Raw genomic sequence first — 5,534 nt, 5'->3', positions numbered from 1 at the left:
AAGTTTTTTCATTTGCCTGTAACATTTCTTATTATTTGTTTTTTCTTTATTTTCTTTCTATGACACCGCGTGGATATTTGGGTTGTACCAAATCACCGAGATCTGTGTATTCTTGGTGCATGACATTAGGATGTGTTTTTCTTTTTCTTCTTTCTCTCGTGTATTTTTCACCTGTTGTTCACAGTAGTTGAGTTTGTACCGAGCAGCACAACTTGCATTGAACTATACAGTACAGTGGGAATTGCGTCTGAAATGTACAGTAGCTGAATTAACTGAAGAGTAGGTGAGAAAGGGGTTGGGAAAAAAACAAGTGTATACTTCCTCCTACTTCTTTTCCAACACATAACAAATAATCTGATGCATACGGAGATTTGTGCGCTGAGTCTGATGTGTGGCTTTGTTTCTCACTTCAGATTATTGGCATCTGTTTGTTACATCCCGCTTACTTACATGTCTGAAATAAATCATCGCCATCCATTCACCATCATCATTTCCCAATGACATGCAATGCCACTGCAAAGAAGTGGTAACAAGAGGCTGGCACCAATTGTTAAGAATTAAAACAATGTGTATTAAGAGGAAGCTGGATTAGTGCCCATAAGAACCGGCTTCCCAAAACCTGAATTGTTCCTTAAAAGATTTGAGTTAAGCATTTTTGCTCCTGTTCCCATCCCTTCATCTTACACTGGGCTGGGTTTCCAGGGATCTGTGTAAGGATTGAAGGTAAATGAAGCAAAGATAATTAGTGAGTGTAGACATAGCAGGATGTTGCCCCTACAGTACACGCCTTCACATAATAACCATTCTCTCTGCCCCCGCCTGCTACCTCATTTGTCATGCAGCACAAAACAAGGCCAAGGGTTACATGACACATGCTAATTACTGGTCCAGCTATATATACATTGATTTATGGATGCGAAGATCCCATAATTTGGCTGCGACAACGACATCTGTATTAGAGGACTGTCATTTGAAATGTTGTATTTGTTTTGGAAAAAAAAGAGGGAAAAAAAGAACAGATCCGAGGCACAGAAAGGGATCCATTTATGTGCTGTTTCCAAAGCAACTTTGTTTACTGGAGCTGATGTCTTTAATCCAGAACACTGCTGGAGACTACAACCATATGCTGACACACAACCCAATACAAACATGAAAGTACAGGCAAATACACACACAGTATTCCCATAAAACACACACACACACACACACACACATATATATATATATATATATATATATATATATATATATATATATTCATTCATTATCTGAACCGCTTATCCTGCTCTCAGGGACAGGGGATGCTGGAGCCTATCCCAGCAGTCACTGGGTGGCAGGCGGGGAGACACCCTGGACAGGCTGCCAGGTACACACATTCTTAGTCCTAACGTATATACAAGCTGTCTCTCATCAGATCAGTGACAAAAAGGTAAACACTGGCCACCATAAAATTAAACCTGTGAGTTTGACAGGCGAAGTTAACAGACACACACACTGCATCCAGTGTATAGCGCCTCCTCTGCTCGGCCGGGTCGCCTGTTCAGGGGGGAGGGGGAATTGGGAGGAATAGCATGATCCTCCCACGTGCTATGTCCCCCTGGCGAAACTCCTTACTGTCAGGTGAAAAGAAGCGGCTGGTGACTCCACGTGTATCGGAGGAGACATGTGGTAGTCTGCAGAGGGGGTCGAGCAGCGACCGGGACGGCTCGGAAAGTGGGGTAATTGGCCGGATACAATTGAGGAGTAAAAGGGGGTGGTGGGGGGGGGGACATCGACAGCTGCCTTAGGGCTGGCAGAGCATGCCACTTGCATCCCACAGCAGGTCCACCTTTACATTTCAATCAGTATATCTGAGTCCTTGTACACGGCCATGCAGGTACGACTTCCATTCTATTGCACTATCAGACAAACCCACATTAATGGCGGTCAAGCCGGTACATTAAAACCTCCAAGCAAAAATGTTTGTGGCTGTGCAGTGGGTGTAGAGCAGTGTCTAGGCGGGAGAAGATAAAACCCTGATTTATGGTTATTTGATTCAGACTGATAACAGCTGAGCGGCAGAGGAGTCACAATTGGGGGGGAAGTTGTGAGCTGAGTGTTGACAACGACAACTTTCCCTGCTCCTTTACTGTGCGGGTCCAATACCCATGGGGTGGTTTATCATCATTTTGACCTTTGTTAGTTTGCTTCTTTACCGACAATAAAATCAAACCCAGCTGACAAAACACACGGGAGAGGTGAGGTTAGCCAGGTGTATGTGGGGAGTACATAATGATAATAATAATAATAATAGTGATAATGATAGTTCATGCCAGTCTAATTGTTGTGTGTTGGTCCTGTCTTGATTGAGCTCAAACTTCAACTGAACTGTTATTTATGAATCCCCCCCCACCTGATACACACACACACACACACACACACACACACACACACACACAACCAATGTCACTTTATTGTGCGCCATTGGCAAACAACTGCAGAGGATCCAGAATAATGCGGCAGCTTCCTGTGTGGCCAGAACTGACTAAATGATTTAGGAGTTGAGGTCGGTGATCATAATTGCTCTTTTATTGATGTCAGGGGATTTGAACCACAAACTATGACACTGTCGCATAACCTTATTACTGTTGGCCACATGCACTGGTGTCTTACGTAAGGCTGCGGTCGGTGAACCGGTCTGCACAGGCAAAACTCTACTGGTGTCTTGTTTTCAGACACCCACATTCCCTCCAGATAAAGGCCCCTCCAGCAGCCATTAATATTGAATTTAGTCCATTCCTGAATGCATCTGCTGTTATCTAGGAGAGATAAGCTAATTTCAAAGGCACGCACCCACACTGGGCTACCGACAGCATTCCAATACTGTGTATTGTCAGATCCAGTTCTTTCTCCACTCGGGCGGGCAGGATCTGAGGCCAGACTCCCACAGCACATCACTGTCTGAGGCTGGGTGAGGAGTGAGGGAGGGAGGTGTTACGCTGAAGGAAGGTTCCTATGGGCAAAATTTGTAGCAAAGTATGTCACCCTAAAATATGCAGTCATCTGTGGGCGAAAGACGAGAAAGAGACAACCATGGGGGGCGCCCCGGTGGCTCACCTGGTAGAGCACGTACCACATAAGGCTGAGTCCTTACCGCAGTGGCCTGGGTTCGAGTCCAGCCCAGGCCCTTTGCTGCATGTCATCCCCTCTTTCTCCCCTGCCTTTCCTGTCTCTCTCTTTCTCTCTCTACTATCACTATCCAATAAAGGCGGAAAATGCCAAAAAAAAGAGACAACCTTGAGTTTCTGGGGAAGGGAGTGATTCAGACTTAAGACCCGGCCTTGATTTGAAACTTTTGAGAATGTGCCCGTGACCTTGGCCCGAGGAGCCCTCCTAAAGGAAACAAAAGCCTGGAATCAATGGGGTGACCTCCAAAAATGTGAATATAGTGTAATCTTGGTAAACATGAATGACACTGAACACATACAACCCCGGCTCAGCGTCTTACAGTCGGCGGTTTTGGTGAGCCCGCCACTGGCCTCAGCACACGGCTTCGGGGGCTCTTGGAGCTAATTGTCTTGAACTAGGAGGATCACTACAGGTAAAGCCGGCACTAAAGTCCAACAGAACGGTTTGAGACTGCTTGGCTTAAGAGTCCGAGGGCCCCTCGTCTCTTGTCAAGCTTCCGGAGGACCGCTCCCTGCCCGGTGGGCCCTGTCCGGGCCCCGCGGGCTTCTCAGGTCGACAACTCGGGGCGACGTATGAGCAATACAACACGGCAGTCATAATTAGTCCCCTATTCATCTCTTGGGGATAATCCTTGTCTGGCTGAGCCTTTTCTCTTCCTAACGTCACTTTTTTTTTGGAAAATGTTTACACAAGGTATGTATCTGCTCCTCGCCACCTTCTGCCCCGGCCGTGGGGCTGCCATGTAGGAAACCTGTGTGCGTTAATGTGTGTCTCTGTGTGTGTGAGCCTGTCTGCTTTTGCAGCGTGGCTGCTACGACTCAAGACCTGAAGTGACAAAGGCCTAGTGAACGTCGACTCACAGACACGACTGTCAACATTCAATAGACCGGATTAAGACGGAGCATAAAAACCGAGCGCACCTTGACATGTTGACATGTTCTCCTAAGTGCATTTCAAAGTGGATTTAGCCTGTTTGCTCCATTGTGGAGGGGACGCAGAGACACAATCGCTAAATGGGGTGGACTATTCTTGAGACAGTAGGTGAACTTTACTCTTGCTGTCTGGGTGCGGGTTGAGTGTGAGGGGTGAAAAAGACTGCCGAGGATCCTGGGGAGGTTCAGAGATTTCAGAGAGCTCCGTCCTTAACCAAACAAACAGCCTGGAATTTCTGCAATTGTTGGTGCAGAGGGTTGAGTGACAGGGCTGCATAGCAGAGGAGCCTGTCAGCAGACAACCGGGGGTCAGAGTGTGACCACCCCTGCTGCTGCAAAGGGCAATAATGCCTAACATTAGGGCTGGGTGATACTGTCGTACTTTTAAATCATCTTAAAACAAGACCAGTTCAATGAAGATGCTTCCATATTTATAAGCAATACCGGGTTAAAATATATTTCACAGTTCCACCATGGACGATTTCAAGCACTGGGAATAAATTATGAATTTCGGGTAATGTTTACGTATTTAAAATAAACGCAGAATTTGGAAAATATCTCTCTGCCATATAGAGCTTTACATGAACAAACATCTACCTGCAGCAATTTATTCACATATACATACAAAGAACACAAACGCACTCTACGTCCGTGGCTATTATTATTATTTTAATGGTGACACTGCATTGTAATGAATTACAACTTCACATACACGTTGTGTATAACAAAGCTTTTATAGCAAATTAGACTGCTCTATTTACAGTGAATAACATTGGTGACCAGGTGACATCAGAGATGCACTCCCCAGTTTTGGGTTTTAGTGCAAGTCATCATTAGCTGGTTGACCTGAAAGTTGAACCCTGACCCCCCGGAGCACCGTTCTCTGCACGGCTGGGGCTCGCTGGTCATCTGTGAGAGAATGCAAGCCCTGGGCTAAAGGCACTCTTTTTAACAACAATGAAAAACAATAAATAAATAACACTTATATTACATAGACAGGACGTTATTTAATCAAAATCCTGATCGCTTCATTTTGTGCGCTTGTGCAGCCGTAGGTAAAGTGACAGGGCAGTTTGAGACAGAAGGGAAACACAGGGTAAAAAGCAAACAGACATTACTGTTACATTGATCGTCTCAATGACTTCCCTCACATTGCCTTGGGCCCAGCCTGGGTCTCTGAAGTAGCTCGTTAAGCACAGGAATATAGACTCAATTACCCTGGGCAAACACACCACTACCGCTTGGTGCCGTGTTGGTTGGCTGGCCCTGGCCCCGGGCCCCAGCCGTGCAGTGTTGGAGCATGTGAGCCCTCTGTGCTCCCAATGATAGAGTCAAGCTGTTCCTGCTGAGCGGAGGTCAGGGTCCTTCAGTCAGCACCCCGTCCCTGAACAGAGCACACAGGAATCCCCCCCTCCCTCCCTCCATCCCGCTCTC

The sequence above is a fragment of the Lampris incognitus genome, chromosome 1, assembly GCF_029633865.1.
Source record: "Lampris incognitus isolate fLamInc1 chromosome 1, fLamInc1.hap2, whole genome shotgun sequence".
Taxonomy (NCBI): domain Eukaryota; kingdom Metazoa; phylum Chordata; class Actinopteri; order Lampriformes; family Lampridae; genus Lampris; species Lampris incognitus.
This window is presented reverse-complemented; position numbering follows the sequence as displayed.